Source organism: Pinus tabuliformis, chromosome X (assembly GCF_031772625.1).
Source record: "Pinus tabuliformis cultivar Carrire ecotype Pingquan chromosome X, CPIR1, whole genome shotgun sequence".
Classification (NCBI taxonomy): Eukaryota; Viridiplantae; Streptophyta; class Pinopsida; order Pinales; family Pinaceae; genus Pinus; species Pinus tabuliformis.
Window position 1 is genome coordinate 576,224,510 of NC_142308.1, and position 17,969 is coordinate 576,242,478.

At 39.2% G+C, this 17,969-nt stretch overlaps 1 protein-coding gene across 13 annotated transcripts in view; it reads right to left on the reverse strand.

Annotated features, from left to right (window-relative positions):
* Window positions 1–17,969, reverse strand: part of LOC149141320 (putative protein phosphatase 2C 60) — a 116,848-nt gene that overhangs the window by 73,508 nt on the left and 25,371 nt on the right. The window lies entirely within an intron of this gene.

Consider the following 17,969-nt stretch of genomic DNA (forward strand, 5'->3'; position numbering starts at 1 on the left):
AATATGACCAAATTCACACAAACATATACATCACCAGAGCCCAACATAATAATAAAAAGGCTAAAAAAACCTAGACAGAAAATTTGCTCTGTGATATGATTACGTTCCCAAACACCATTGTAAACCCTGGATATTTTATTTTGAAATTTAAGTTTAATTTTACTGTACATCGCCATTTAATCAGTACAAAAGCTTCATCTCTGCACACAAACCAGATGATGCGGGTTATTAATATGTGTAATATTTTTCTATAATTTAAAAACCAAAAAAAAAATGGCAAGAAGTATAAGCGTATAGCATTTTAATACTACTATCCAGCAACTAGTGATCAAGGAAATAAACAATATATATGCCAATGGCTAACTATAACAGGACAAACAGGACAAGAGCCACAATAACCTATGGATCTCAGCTTCACAGAATTGCTTTTTCCGAGAGCCAATTTAACATGAGTCCCTTCATTCAATATGTTATGCTATTGCTTACCTATGATATGATTTCATTTGTCAACAACAAATAGCCTTCTTAAGCAATTATCTAGACAAACATTGCTCTGTATGTTGGGGGACAGCCGGGTATTTAAAGAAAACCCTGCAATCTTTATTGCAGAATTATTTGGCAGCTCAAGTGTAGATCGGGCAGGTACTACTCCACAGGCCTTGTGTCTAGGCATGCAGAAGTCACCCACATTCTCCTTGGAACACTTGCTCAAGTGTGAGCAAGTTGCTAATGTAACTTAGCCTAAGTCTAACTCGTGAAAAAACACATGAATATGTTGGCTTATTGAGCTAATAAAAACGTAGAAAAAGTAATTTACTTTACTAAGTTTTAATCTTAGCCAGCGATCTCAAGTGAGGCGAGATCTAATCTCGGTTGTCAATCACTTTGAGATTAGGGCTAGGGTTAAGGATTTGGCTTAATGTAAAGTTATAAAACCAGGGCTAAGAAGAGGAAAAAGACACAACAGCAGCACAAGATTGAGAAAGGCATCTTAGTGAGCAGTGTGATGGGTTCGAGGGAGTGCAGAGAGGCTTGAGATGCAGATCTGTAGATCGAGCATTGATATAAGGCAGATCTGTTGGATCAAATCTAGATTATTATATTATGTATTTTCTCAGGTAGGCCATTATCCCAAGATGGGAGCCCACGTAAGTTTGGATTTGTTAATGAAAAACTTGTTGGGCAGAAATCTATTTGTATCATTGTGATTGAGATCGTCATATTTGCTTCAGCTGAATTTGTTAGGAACCTAGTTGTGTGTTTATTCAATAAGCTTTGTGCTACGAATTAAACATTAGGTGTTAGGTTCACAAGTATTCTAACATGGTATCAGAGTTGGAACTCTGAAGAATATTGATCTCGGAATCGCAAAAGTCAGGTTTGTACTAGATCTTTGGGGCCGAGTTTAGCCGCAATCATACAAGGGGGACATTTTTTAAGAGGGTCATGATCACAAGTTGTATAGTGTGTGGCGCAGTTGGCTGACGAAACAAAAATTCAGGGGTCGAATTAGGAATTTTTTTTTTTTGTGGCCCGAAAGATTAAATTAAAATAAAGAGGTGGTGGTTGGGCCAACATCCTTCAACTATCAGACCTGCTGCCGAGAACAGAAAAGTGTTGGGGGTGGCTGAAATCTTTGCTACAGAGATAATCCAGGTCGATCGAGCGCAAAGGTAGTGATCATGTGCCAAGACAAACTGAAACCATAGGGCGGGAAAAGATGGTAAGCCACACATGTGCAAAGTGTAGAACCAGTAAAATCCAAAGATATGCAAGGATCGAAGGGCGCAGCAATAGGTAGGATGTGGCCGATAGCAGTCGTCATAGCCAACCAAGAGAACATGGAGAAGATAAGAGCAACTTCAACGGAGAAGTTGCCGACAGTGTCGCCAGTCAAGATCACAAAGTTGACAAACACAAGACACTGGGTTGTTAGACATCATATGGTGTCAGAGCTTGTTCCGACCACAAAGACCATTAAGAAGGGGGAGCTACAATCGCCACAGAGTACGTTCACTCAACCAGCCACACGCAAAGGATCTAGGCTAGTTGTTAGAGGTCGTGTGTGGCCAAGGTTGAGGTGTCGAGGGTCAAGCAGCTAATTGAAGCCCCGGGTGGACACAGCAACCGCAATTAGCAGCCAGGCAAAAGAAGGCCGCAGGACATCGAAGCCGACAGAAATGTCGTGATTGGGTCTAGACAATGCCAAGTGGAAAAACCATGGCAAAGCTGGGCAGAATCGACAAATCAGCCAACAAAGATCTGCAGCAGCAGAGTGCAAAGCAAGTTGTTTTTGGCAAGTTTTGATCAGTCGGACAAAGATGGCTATCTGTCTCATGTTTGAAGATCGCTTGAAAGGATTGTCTAACAACAACATCTGGAAGGAGAGAATTCTGTTGGAGTTAGAGTAGAATGATATTTGGGAGTTTGTAGCACAAACTCAAATTACTCCTACTGATGCAACACTTTTGACCGCCCATAATAAGGACATGAAATCCAGGAGAATTATCCTGGACAGAGTGAAGGATCACATTATTCCTCATATATCCAAGAAGAAAATTGCCAAAGAAATGTGTGAGGCGTTGAACAAGTTATACCAAAGCGACAACCAGAACCGGAAAACAGTGATGAGAGAAACTCGGGGGCACCAAGATGTCTAAGTCTAAGAGTCTCTTCATATCTCAATCGAGTATCTCAAGTACAAAATGAGCTTGTTGCAGTGTGTTAGAAATATTAATTTCTAAATTGTTGATTTTTGATTGTCTGTTGACAATACACACAGGTTTCTAAATGTAATATATTTTATTAATTGATAATATTTGAATGATGAATACAACGTTGAGGCGGTGCTCCTTTAATAGGAGTTGACTGGCCATGCCTAATCAGAGAGACATGTCCTTTGGGACCAATGTCTCTTTATTTAATTAATTAATTGTTAATTAATTGATTAATAATTAATCATTTGTTTATTTAGATAATATTTTAACATTTTAATAACTTTATGAATTTAAATTCATAACATTGCCCTCCCCTTAAGATGCTTTGTCCTCAAAGCATAGGTAGGTTTGGACGTTAATGAAGGAAACGCTCTGATTCCCAAGACGAGTCTTCCTCTGGTAACCTCTTCCATTTGATGAGCTATTCCTTTATTGTCTTGGATCGTAAAACCTTTTCTCGAGTAGCAAGTATAACTTCGATTTTGAGGACTATTTTTCCTTCTCCATCGGTCTTTGGTATTTATGTTTGTGCTATTTGGCTTTTACCTAATACTCACTTGAGACTTGATACATGAAAGGTATTATGGATTCGGCAATTGTCAAGTAACTTTAATCCATAAGTTACACTACATATTTTTTGGATTATCCGATACGGTCCATAATATTTAGGTGATAATTTATTCTTGCCTCGTTGTTTTAGGGATAACTGCTTATAAGGTTGGAGTCTATCAAAGACCTAATCTCCCTCCTCGAACTCTCTTTCAGAGCGGTGTTGATCAACTTCTTGTTTCATTCTATTACGAGCCATGGTTAGATTTTCTTTTAGTAAGTTGATGATCCTTTGACTTTCTCCTAGGTGGTCTTTAACTGTTGGTACTACACTAGAATCAAGGAGTGCAAAGTCTATCCACCTAGGTGGCTCGTAACCATATAAGGCTTGGGAAGCTGTCATCTTAGCTGACATGTGGTACATGGTATTATACCACCATTCTGCTAAGTGTAGCCACTGGGTCCATCTGTTTTGTTTATCTGTAACAAAACAACAAAGATATGTTTCCAAGCATTTATTAACGATTTTCATTTGCCCATCTGTTTGGGGGTGATAGGCCAAACTCATGTTGAGGGATATTCTTGCTTGGTGGCAGAATTCCTTCCAAAATTTTCCCTTAAACCTTACATCTCTGTCGCTGATGATGACCTTGGGAAACCCTTGTAATTTGTAAATATTTTTACAAAACACATCAACGATTTGTTTAGTTGTGTCTGTCTTTTTAATAGCCATAAAGTGGGCATATTTAGTGAGCTTGTCGACTACTACAAATATTTTATCCTTTCTGTCAGATGCAGGTAGTCCTTCAATAAATTCCATCGAAATCTCCTCCCACTTCTGATTTGGAATGTGTAGTCGATGTCGTAATCCCGAAGTTGGAACATTTTCGCTCTTGTTCCTTTGACAAATATCACATTCTGCAACATATTTTTGAATTTCCTTGCTCTTACCCTTCCAGTAGAATGACTGTCGGATGTTGTAGTAAGTCTTGTAGAATCCAACATGTTCGGTTGCAGGCGAATTGTGAGACTCTTTTAGTATTCTCACCTTAAATTTGGATGCGAGTGTTAGGTAAATTCTACCCTTGTACCATAAGATGTCATTCTTCCACTCGAAATTGGTATATTGACTAATATTCTTAATCATGGAGTCACAATCCTCATCCTTGGCATATTCAGCTCGTATTTCGTCCAACCATTCTGGAACAACTATCATGGTGGCACATGTTGTGTGGTCGTCATCCTTACATGAGAGTGCATCAGCTACGACATTCTCCTTTCCTTTCTTGTGCAATATTTCTAAGTCGAAAGCTGACAACTTCTCCATCCACTTCTGTTGTTCTGTTGATAATGTCTTTTGCTGAAGTAAGAACTGAAGACTATTGTGGTCAGTTCGGATTGAAAATTTACTCCCAAACAAATATTAGCACCACTTTCTTAAAGTGTGTATAATGGCAAGCATCTCCTTTAGGTATATTGATTTTAAGCCTTCTTGTTTATTAAATTTCCTGCTCTCAAATGCTATAGGGTGGTGGTCCTGCATTAATACGCCTCCAATTCTGAATCAATAATCATCACATTCGACTACGAACGGTTTGGAGAAGTCAGGAGTTGCTAGCACTGGGGTGGTTGACATTACTTCCTTTAAATTCTCAAAACACTTGTCTGCTTGGTCATTCCACTGAAATCATTCTTCTTTAACAAATTGGTCAGGGGTGCTGTCAAATGTGCATAGTCTTTTACAAATCTTTTGTAATACCTGGTTAAACCTAAAAATCCTCTTCGCTTGGATACATTCTTAGGTTTGGGCCATTCTTTGATTGCCTTGATTTTGTTGGGATCTACTTGGACTCCTTCCCTAGATATAACATGTCCTAGGTATTCAACTTCCTTTTGCCCAAACGTACACTTTGATAGCTTGGTGTAAAACTGGTTCTTCTCCAATACAGACAATACTTCTTCCAGATGCTTGAGATGTTCCTTCCACATCTTACTATAGACCAAAATATCATCGAAGAAAACTAATACAAACTTCTGCAAATATGGGTGAAAAAGTTCATTCATGGTTGCTTGGAAGGTGGCTGGCACATTTGTTAATCCAAATGGCATAACTTTAAACTCATAATTCCCTTCATGAGTCTTGAATGTTGTCTTTTCGACATCTTCTAGTCTTACTTGTATTTGGTAGTAGCCTGATCTTAGATCTAATTTGGAAAAGTATTTTGCACCATGTAGTTCACCTAGAATTTCATCAATGAATTGAATCGGAAACTTATGTTTAATAGTGATTTTGTTTAAACCTTTGTAATCTATACATAATCGGAAGGATCCATCCTTATTTCTGACCAATACTATGGGTGCAGTGTATGGACTTCTACTTTTTGTAATGATTCCATGCTTCAGCAGATCTTGTATTAAGCGTTCTACTTTTGTCTTGTGGTGATGTGGATAACGCTATGGCTTAACGTTTACTGGTGTTGAGTCTGGTTTGACTTCAATGATGTGTTCATATTGCCTTTCAGGGGGTAATTTCATTGGTAGATCTTGAAAAACCTTCTCGTATTTCTGAATCAAGGATGAAATTTCTGATGGTTGGTGGGTCCCTTCTATCGATAATAACTCCAACTACTGACATTGTGCGACAAATGTTGGTGCCCCCTTGCGAATAAGTTTCTTCATCTGCTGAGCAGAGATGACTTGAGTTGGTGGCGCTTGAAACCCAAACAACTTATATTTCCTTCCATCCCACTTGAATTTAATGAACTGCTTTATGTGATTTGTTGAATACGTGCCTAGTGTTCATAACCATTGTACCCCTAAAACGACATCTACTCCTCCTAGGGGAACTGTATAAAAACTGGACTCCATTGCGTATTCACATAATTGCAACTTAACCTTATGGCACTTGCCTACTCCATCTATATGTTTCCCATCTGCTACCATAACTTTTAAATCTGCTACTGGGTAAGCAAAAATGTTTAGTCTTTTTGCAACATTGACATCTACGAAGTTGTGTACTTCCTGAGTCTACTAGAATGATAACGTTTTGCTTCTTGATGTGACCTTTAAGCTTCAGTGTCTGTGGTTGAGTTATCCCTGTGATGGTCGCTAAAGAAATTCGTGGCATATCTTCTTCTGATTCTGGACTAGGGTTTGGATTTTCTTCATTTTCCTCTTCGTCAGAGCTGTCTTCTGAAGATTCTTCTTCTTGTTTGGCTTCATAGTTGTACAATTTTTGCATTGCGCATTTGTGTCCCGCGTAATACTTGTCTCCACATTTACCATCCTTTTTCCTTTCGACACTAGATTGTTGTTTTCCTTCATTTAACATTGGTGGTGGAACGTACTTGCTAGTGTTCTCTGACAATGGCTTACCTGACTTCCCCTTGGAATAGTTGTTAGTTCTCTCGTTACTAGCATATGGTGCCTTGTGGAGTTTATATTTCCGCTTGATAATTATGGTTGCATGTCTGGCCTCCTCAATGGTTTTGGGTTTATGCAATTTTAATTCTTCGCGAATGTAATCTTTAAGGCCACAGCGATACATTTTTAACAACTCTTCATCTGAGAACCCTCTCTGCCTTACTGCTAATACTTCCCATTCGTGAGTGTATTCACTCATTGATCCTTTTTGTTTTAGGTGAACGAATCTCTCATAGACATCATCCTCCTCCTCGTCATGAAACCTTTTTAGCAGGGCGTTTTTAAAGTTTTGCCAATTGAACAAGCAACCCGTACATTTAGACGACCACCACAAAAACCAATCGTATGCTTCTGCTTCTAAGTAGTTGGATGCAATCATGACTCTTTCTTGCTCGCCAAGTGGAGGGTTTGCTAAAAAAATGGCATCCATCTTATTTACCCATACGACGGCGCCTTTATAGTTCTTACCATCATACTTAGGTAATTTGTTTTTTATTTTAAGATGGTTCTTTTCGGAAGATTTGGTATAATATTGGCTTCCTTCGAAGTGAATTTGTGGTATTCGTTGCTTCTCATGCCTCAAGAACTCATGCTCTAGAGAAGTCTCACCTTCTGGAGTCTTGGGACTCTGTGTAGCTGAAGGTGGATCAATCCCTCCAAAACGTTGGCTCATCAAGTTTTTTAAGAAAGAGATATCATTGGCCATTTGGTCCTGCTTACTAACTGACTTCTCGACGTTATCCAAGCATTTATTTAACTTGTTGATGTCCTCTTGAATTTTTTTCATATCGTCATTGTTGTTGCTTGCCATTTTGTTTCGTTTTTTTCTTGAAGACCCAATTTTTTTTAATTAAATAATAATTTTATTTTTTAATTAAATAATAATAATAATAATTTATTTTTAAATAATAATAATATTTATATAATTATAAATTATATATATATATATATATATATATATGATAATTATAATTTATATATACTATATAATTATAATTATATGAAATATATATAGTTTTTAATTGTTAATGGACCGGTGTATGACCAAAAAACGAGAATCACGATCGTTGACCGTAATTTGGATTTGTAGCATGATTCTCCCGTCGCCCTGGACTTACACGGGTAGACAGCGAATCGTTCCACTGTGGTTGTTCCACACATAACATGCAAACATCAACTACGGTGTTTCTCCACGCCAACTTACATGCGCAAACCGCGGATTGTTCCACGGTGGCCGGCTATTCCACGCCTAAACTACAAACATCTCCTCCACGGCACGTTGTTCCTCCACGACACAGGGAATCGCGCGACTGTTCCGAAGGCAGCAGTCTTGCAACAGCAAAACAATAGAGCAGGCCGAGGATGGGACACCCGTAGGGCCTGACGACCAGTAGGGTGACGTGGGTTGTCACCAGAAGAATTTTGCCTCTGATGCCACTGTTAGAAATATTAATTTCTAAATTGTTGATTGATTGTTGACAATACAAACGGGTTTCTGAATGTAATATATTTTATTAATTGATAATATTCGAATGATGAATACAAGGCTGAGGCGGTGCTCCTTTAATAGGAGTTGACTGGCCATGCTTAATCAAAGAGACATGTCCTTTGGGACTAACGTCTCTTCATTTAACTAATTAATTGTTAATTATAATTAATCATTTATTTATTTAGATAATATTTTAACATTTTAATAATTTTTATGAATTTAAATTCATAATATAGTAGGGGAGGAAGCGTCAGACTCACAACTGGTAAGGACAGCTCTGAATGAGTTTACAGAGCGATGGGGTTCCTTCATTAAAGAGTTGTGGCACGAGAGAATCTCCCAACCTAGGCCACCCAGGGACAGACTCGTGAGGAGATTTTACATGGCAACCAAGTAAATGGTGAAAGGGAAGAGGAGAATGTTTCTATTTCAAGTCATGTAAGAAAGTGCAAGGGGATTGCCAAACTGAACAAGGGAGAGGAAGGATCCTCACATGATGGGAAGAAGAAGGACATGAGCAAAGTCAAGTGCTTTGCATGTCACAAGCCAGGACATTATGTGAGCCAATCTCCAAACAGAAAGAAAGACAAAGGAAAAGCACAAGTTGCAGCATCAGCAAAGATTGAAGAGTCTGCAGTAAAATTTGAGGAGTTTCATTGGTGGGTGCTTGTCCTTCTGGAACTAGTGTTAGAAGTGCTTGGTTTGTGAACAGTGATGCATGGTTCGTGGATAGTGGAGCATGTCTCCATATGATTCAGACATGCATGTCAAAGTTGGTATAAGTACCATACATGCAGTGAAAGGGGTTGGAACAATGTTATTCTAGCTAGAATCTGGAGGATCTCTAGAGGCGGCAAAGGTGTTATATGTCCCAAAGTTGAAGACAAACTTGCTCTTAGTCTTAGCTTTGGAGGACGAAGGGTATAATGTTGTGTTTCAGAAAGGACAAGTATTCATACATTCGGTGGGAGCTACCCAAGATACAACAATAAGGCTTGGTGTCAAGAAGGGTAAATTGTACAACTTGCTGGGCCAGCTTATAAGTAAATCCAAGAGGATCTTGACTCGAGGATCGATGTTAGTGATAGAGATTGAGCAGGGAGCTCCGAAGATTGAGTTGAGACCAAATACTCAGTCTTCTAATCTAGAAGATACAAAGGAGGCCTCTTCCAGATCTATTAGAACCAGTTGGCACAAGCTAACATCGATGGTTGCTCAAGAGCAGGCTCCTAGGAGCATGGTTGAGAGAAATAAGTCTTTAGTTCAGATTCCAAAGTAGGTAGCAAGGAATTCAATCAGTTCAAATGGAGTAGCCATAGCAATGGATGATAGTGTCATGTAATGTCCCTTCTCGAATGATTGGTAGAGGGACAATTCATCAGCCCATTTTCAACTCCCCTAGGCTAAAGTTGCAATGAAAAAATTAATAAAAGGGTCAATTAATAAATATACTTAACTTTATCAAATGACGTTATAAAGTGACAATGAAAAAAGTGATGGGAAAACATTAGAAAACAACTAAAAATTAAATAGAGAGGGAAAGAAATTCAAATTTGAGGAAAATGGGGGAAATTGGAAAAAGGAGATTAAAAGGAAGGAAATCGATTTCCCTCCCATCATGGAGAATACTTTTCTTGTGATATCGAATTGGAGACCCTGGAGTTTCATCTCTTCCCTGGACAAAAACCCTTGGAAGGAAACTAGTTTCAGTGGATGATCACCCACCCTAGCTGGTTGGAGAAGACATCACTCATTCAGCAAATTCGTAGCCAAAACAAATCACAATAGTTTGAAGTATTTTCTAGAACAGAAGGATTTGAACGAAAGGCAACAAAAGTGGGTAAGTAAAATACAAACATTTGATATAGAATATGTTAAGGGCAAGAAGAATATTGTTGTTGATTCCCTTTCTAATAAACCCACCATATTTTCGTTCAATGTAGCTGCTTTAGATTGGAAGGTGACTCTCTTGGTAGAATATTCAAAAACCAGGTTTGCTTGTGAGATAATGGATGGGATTGTATAAGATGACCATTATAGAGTGGTGGATGATATTATCTACTAATAAGAGAGGATTTGTTTGGTTCCTGAGTCTATACTTAAAGAGAAGATCATTAAAGCTATTCACGACACACCTATAGCAATGCATCCAGGTTATTTTAAAACTTACAAGCAGGCAAGAGAGAGATTCTCATGGAAGGGCCTCAAGGAGGATGTATTGAGATATGTGAAGGAGTGTACAATGTGCCAACAGAATAAAACAAAACACCTTCACCCAACAGCAAAAATTGGGAGAATATATCGATGGACTTTATTACCGGTCTTCCCAAAGTGCAAGGAAAAGACTGTATTTATGTGGTGGTAGACAAGCTAACCAAAGTTGCACACTTCTATGTGATTTCATCAAATTATTCAACATCCGAGGTGGCTAATTTATTTTTCAAGGTAGTATTCAAATTACACGGTCTACCAAAATGCATTGTCAATGATAAGGACAATAGATTTCTCAATGCTTTATGTCAAGAACTTTTTAGATTGATTGACATGAAATTAACACCCAGTACCAATTACAACCTGTAGATCATTGGACAGACGGAAATCATAAATAAACAGTTGGAAGGGTATTTACGTAATTATGTCTCTAAGCATCAAAAGGCATGGATTAAGTGCTTGCACTTAGGGGAATATTGCTATAACACCACCTACCACATGTCTAAAGGTATCATTCCTTTTAAGGCCTAGTATGGGTATGAAGCCTTATCATTTGTGGAATTGGATTTTGGAGATAGCATGGCACCCAAAGCCAAGGATTGGATTCAAGGAAATCAGGATGTCCTCAAAAGCCTCAAAGAAAATATACAGGTTGCCCAAAATCGCCATAAGACATGCAGACAGACATAGGACAAAACGCAGCTTTGAAGCGGGAGACTTGGTATTCCTAAGGTTATAACCTTATGTGAAAATTCTAACCGGAAATTCTACTGCAGCAACTGATTTATTTCACCAACTTATTCTTCATAATAAGTTATTTATGAAATCCCTTCAGCAAACATTAAAATAAATTCTACTGCAGTTATCACATAACTACACAGAGAAAATAACAATGATATACATGCACAAGAACCAATCACATCAACACAATTGTTTTTGGACAATTGTCCACGAAAAAACCCAATGTGGGAAAATTGGTGCAGCAAATGAGGGTTTTATTAATCTTCAGCAACAATCGCTTTACAAGGAATGATTTTACAGAGTAACTGAGAGAAAACACCTGAGACTTTCCCCTGGAAACATTCTGACACCCTAGAGACCCTTCTCCCACTTCTGCATCATTCTGCGTGGTTTTGCATCCCTCTATGTCAGCTTGCGTGAGGGATGTGTCTCCCTATGTGCTCTCTCAATGCCCCTTCGTCACCTCCTCCTCAGTGACTGACTGTTGTTGATGCCCTCCTCTTCCTCCACCCTACAACTCTCCCTTTGAAATCGATCTCCTCTTTGAGAATCGATTTTCCTTGGGATACTGAGTATCTGTCGATGTGTCTCCAAATGATCCTCAAGTCTTCTCTTATACTTTTCCTATTGATGAATCAACAGTTGATATTAAGTCTCTAATCAACGGCTAAGATTAAAACAGACTTGATCCTCGTCTCTTAGAAGCTTCTCACCCTTATCTTTATTAATACCCATTAATATTTTTATTTTCCTAAGTTTAGATTTAGGAACCCATTAAAAACATTAATTATTTTAATAACTCCTCATTCGGGTGGAATTTCTCCAAACCATTTTTGGGTCTTGGAGATCTCATGTGCTTAGCCTCTCCACCAAATTTCAATGCTAGAGCACATCCGATGCTACCCAAAATCAACACTCCCTCTTAGCGAGGAATGTGCTCTAGCAATGCTTCACCATAGAAGCATCACACTGATCCTCCACATCGGTCCTCTATGTTGATGCTTGGCCTGCTGCCCCACATCCACTGCACTATTGCTTCCTGTACTACTGCCCATGACACTGCCACTACTACATCTGTACTGTAGCTCCCTCTCAACATGTTGCCCATAGCACTGCCACGGCTAACTGTTGCACTGCAACTCCCGATACTTATCTATTTCTGCTACTGAAATGGGTTCTTCACCATCCCCATCTTCTCCCTGAAATAAACAAACTTTGTTCTTCATAGAGCCTTGGTGAGGATGTCTGCCACCTGTTCTCCTGTAGGAGTGTACCTCAACTGTACTGCCCCTCGTTGTACACAGTGTCTGACAAAGTGACACCTGGTATCAATGTGCTTCGTCCGATCATGAAATACAGGATTCTCAGAGAGCTTGATGCAACTCCGATTATCACACAAAATCCTGGTCGCTTCCATCCTCCTCTTGAATAGATTCACAAGCAATTTCCTAAGCCATATGGCTTCGCAAGAAGTTGTGTTAGCTGCCATATATTCTGCTTCAATTGAGCTCAAAGCCACGGATTTATGTTTTCTATTGCACCAGGAGATCATTCCTGGTCCAATGTTGAAACAATACCCAGTTGTACTTTTCCGATCTACTGAACTTCCAGCCCAATCTGCGTCAGTGAACCCACTCAACCTGATGTCATTGCCTTGGGTATACAATAGTCCATGCTCGACTGTTCCTTGTATATACCTGAGAACATTTTTGGTTGTTGCCCAGTGCGCCCTCTTGGGTTCCACCATGAACTGACTGAGGGTGTTGACAGCGTAACAAATGTCTGGCCTAGTATTGACCAAATACATCAGGGACCCTATAAGCTGATTGTACAAGGTAGGATCAACATCTTTATCTTCTGATGCATCAATATTCTTCCAGTTGGTGATCATTGGAGTAGCCATAGGTCTATAGTCCTGCATTCTAAATGTCTTCAAGATCTCTGTAGCATATCTCCCTTGTCCCAAATCCTTCATGTCGAATTTTGTGGCTAGGTTCTTCTTGCAGTCTTTGATGAGCCTGGACGATCCTGTCAGGAAGAGATCATCCACATATAACACCAAGATTAGAGGCTCATTCTCTACAACACGATAGTAGAGATTAGGATTTGCATCACTCTTGATGAACCCCATCTTCTGCAAGTAGCCATCAATTCAACTGTACCATGCTCTAGGTTCCTGTTTAAGCCCATACAAGGCTTTCTTTAATCTGCATACATGAGATTTCTTCTCATGTGTCTCAAAACCCTTTGGCTGTTCAATGTATACTTCTTCTATCACCCTGTTCAAGAACGTCGTCTTGACATCCATCTGGTGAATCTCCCACCCCATCTGTGCTGCAAGGGATATCACGATTCTAATAGAAGTATACCTAGCTACTGGGGCGAAGGTTTCTTCGTAGTCTATCCCTTCCTTTTGAGCATACCCCTTAGCCACAAACCTAGCTTTGTATTTCTCCACACTTCCGTCTGCAACATATTTGACTTTGTAGATCCATCTCGAACCTACCACTGACCTGTCCTGAGGCCTAGGTACCACTTCCCAGACATCATTGACCATTATAGAATTGTATTCCTCCACCATAGCATCTACCCATACTTGATGCTGTACGACCTCTTGAAAACTAGACGGTTCCCCAACCTGAGCTACTAGGGCCTGGTATCTGTCTCGCTGCCTTCGCTCCCTTTTATCATTCCTCGGTGCACCAATGAAGTGCTCTGCATCCTGTAGAATCTGTCGTAGTTCCCGGCTCGTTCTTCCACTAGTAGTGGGTAAATCTATCAGATCTTCCTCTTCCTGAGATTCCTCCTGTTTTGAAGCTTTTCCTTTAGGAGAATCGCTGGTAATAGTTTCCACTGGTGGAAGTGGTTGAATCAATGGATCGTCTTTTGACTGCTCCTCGGAAGGAATTTCTTGGGATTTCCTGAAAGCTCTTTCCTCCATGAACTTTACAACCTGTCGAACTACTACCTTCCTACTCCCTGGAAGATAGACTCTATATGCCTTAGCATTCTTGCTATATCCCATAAGATATTCATTCACAGCAGTTTGATCTAATTTCTTTCTCTTTTATTCGAGTATACGGCAATATGCCAAACTCCCGAATATCCTGAAATGACTGACTTCAGGTGTCTTCCTGGTGAAGACCCTTTCCGAAGTGATTATGCCCAATGCCCTGTGTGGAGTCCTGTTCTGGACATAAACTGTGGTGTTGCATGCTTCTGCCCACAAGAATTAGGCATATTTTGATCATACAACATTGCCCTAGCTGCTTCCACAATAGTCTTGTTTTTCCTTTCTGCTACTCCATTCTGCTCCGGATTGTAGGGAGTTGTCCACTCTCTTCTGATGCCTTCCCTAGCACAAAAATTGGTGAAGTCCTTCTCAACATACTCTCCACCATTGTCTGAGCGCAACAATTTTCTCTTCTTTCCTATCAGATTCTCTAATATAGCCTTGAACTCTTTGAATCAACCAAAAACTTCATCCTTGATTTTTAGTTCATCGATGAAGGTGACGAAGTATTCAGCACCACTAAGCGCTTTTGTGGACATAGGTCCACAGATGTCCGAGTGTATCAATCCTAGAACACTCTGAGCTCTATTGTTACTTCTGGAAAACATTTCTTTGGCATACTTACCTAGAGCGCACCCTCTGCATATATCATTTCGTTCAGTGCTTAATTTTGGAACTCCTGATACTATTTTTCTGAGAATTATCAAAGCCCCATGGTGTAACTGTCCCATCCTCCTGTGTCATAGTTCATTCAAATCTTTATCTCCATTGCTGACTATCAGTACCATTGGAGATTCTAGTTGTAATCTATACAGCCTGGTACTTTTGATTCTAATCTGGGCCTTCCTTTTCCAAATTGGGTGTTTGACATATACTTTCTCCTTAATGAAGAAAACGTCATAGCCCTTGTTTTGAAGTTGAGATACAGAGAATAAGTTCATCCCCAATCCTGGCACATGCAGCACATTGGTTGCTCGAAGCCGCTTTCCTACTTCGGTTTGAAAGACTACAGCACCTATTCCTACGGGGGTACACTTTGCCTTATTTCCCATGGTGATCTGAAAATTCATCATTTCTTCCTAATAATTTGAAAAACATTCTCGAATTCCTGTCATATGCCAGGAAGCTCCATTATCTATATACCAAACCTCAGAGGAGGCAGAGCTTGCTAGGCAAGCGACTTCTTCTTCCAATCTAGAAGCTAACATGGAATAATCATGATCCATGTCCCTCGTGCTTTCTTTTGGAAATCTGCGTCAGTCCCTTTGAGTTGATGCCTTTGCATCATGCTCTTGACCCATAGTCGATTCTTCTCTGTTGTTGCCATATCTCTGCTCTAATACCATGTGAAAATTTCTAACCCAAAATTCTATTGCAACAATTGATTTATTTCACCTACTTATTCTTCATAATAAGTTATTTACAAAATCCCTTCAGCGAACATTAAAATAAATTCTACTGCAATTATCACATAATTACATAGATAAAATAACAGCGATATACATGCACAAGAACCAATCACATAAACACAGTTGTTTTTGGACAATTGTCCCGGGAAAAACCCAATGTAGGAAAACTGGTGCAGCAGATGAGGGTTTTAATAATCTTCAGCAACAATCGCTTTACAAGGAATGATTTTACAGAGAAACTGAGAGAAAACACCTCAGACTTTCCCTTGGAAACATTCTGACACCCTGGAGACCCTTCTCCCACTTTTGCGTCACTTCTGTGTAACTCTATGTGGTTCTGCGTCACTCTACATGGTTCTGTGTTACTCTGTGTGGGGTTGCATCTCCCCTAAACTGCTTCTCCCTTTGCGTTGTCACTCAATGCCCCTGCATCACCTCCTCCTCAGTCACTGACTACTGCTAATGCCCTCCTCTTCCTCCACCCTACAACTCTCTTAAATCAATCTCCTTCTCTTTGAGAAACGATTTTCCTTGGGATACTGAATATCTGTTAGTGTGTCTCTAAATGATCCTCAAGTCTTCTCTTATACTTCTCCTATTGATGAATCAACGGCCGAGATTAAGTCTCTAATCAACGGCTAAGATTAAAACAAACTTGATCCTCGTCTCTTAGAAGCTTCTCACCCTTATCTTTATTAATACCCATTAATATTTTTATTTTCCTAAGTTTAGACTTAGGAACCCATTAAAAATATTAATTATTTTAATAACTCCTCATCTGGTTGGAATTTTTCCAAACAATTTTTGGGTCTTGGAGATCTCATGTGCCTTAGCCTCTCCACCAAATTTCAAGGCTAGAGCACATCCGATGCTACCCAAAATCAACAATCGACAATCCTCGCTTAACAAGAGTAGAGACAAAAAATTGAAGCCTTGTTTTTTTGGTCCTTACAAGATATCTAGGAGAGTGGAAGAAATGGCATATGAGTTAATGTTACCAGAGGGGAGTAAAATTTATAATGTATTTCATGCCTCTTGCCTTAAGGAAGCTTTGGGGCAACATATTACCTCCTCCATTGGACAAGGAAGGTGTTATGAATATAATTCATATAAAAATAATATAAATATAAATAAATAATCATAATAATAGATCAATTAATGAACATGAGTGTCCCAGGGACATGATTGTTCATAAAGGGGCGCTTGCCTAGGGGTATAAGTGAGCCTCATTTGTAACATTATCATCTTGTATCTTTTATATAGTTTTATATAAATATATTTGTCCTATCATGGAGATCTTCTGAGTATTCTGTTGCATATATGAACTTTGTTCATAACATTTGGTATCAGAGTTGTTTGATCCTCTAGTCGCTCAACCGCTGCACAGAGCCAGTCTAATCTGGCCTTTGGCCATCAACCCTTCATTAACTTTGTTGCCATTGCAATTGAAGGATTCGCTACACAGAGTTTGGAGCTTCTCCATTTTGCAGGTTTCATCCTCACGCCCTTGCCCATTAGGAAAAAAAAAGGTCTATGTCTATTTTTAAAAAAATAGAATATTATATATAGGAATATATATATATATATGAAAAAAATAGTATATAAAAAAATTATAAAAAATAGTAAAAAAATTTACATAAATAATATAGAAATAAAAAACACAAATAAATAAATAAGTTATAAAAAATAAATTTAAAAAGGAAAAAATAAAAAATAAAAAAATCATATATATATATATATATAAAATAAAAAACAAACACGAAGAAAAAAGGGAAACACAGTCATAGGGCCGCACAGCTCCCTGCCGTCGTTGTTGATGGCCACCTATCAGTTGTGCCCATACCACCCCGAGCAGCCGCCAGGCGCTTGATCTGCCCACCACAGTCGCCAGTCTGCCTGTTCTGCCACAACCATCGCTTCTCCATTGTCGTCGTTGCAACATTACCACCTGTGACCGCAGTCGACCCGCCTACTACTTGGCCATTCCCCTGGTACTCCAATAAGACACTGTTGCAACCGCATACAAATTAACGTTGCCAACCCCTGACACAATGTTGCTTTTGCTCCCTGCAAAGCAGTAAACCTGTTCATCTCTGCCAGCATTCCTCCTACATAGCCATTGTCTGATTTTCAGTATTGGCTTTACAAATCCATCACTACTTGTCGTACCACTATCGTGCACCATACCAAACTGCCATTTTCATATGGTATCCGCTAGCCTATTCATTCCGTTGGAATATTGGTTCATTTCGTGGCTCACTTTCATGACGGATAATTTTTGCTAATGTGTTGTCACTGCCCTAGCTATTGGCACGACGTTTCATAACAGATATCAACTCATATATTCGAAATGTGTAATTTATCCAAGGTTGACCAAATTTTTAAGAGGTATAATAAAGTCTTTTATGTTTATTAAA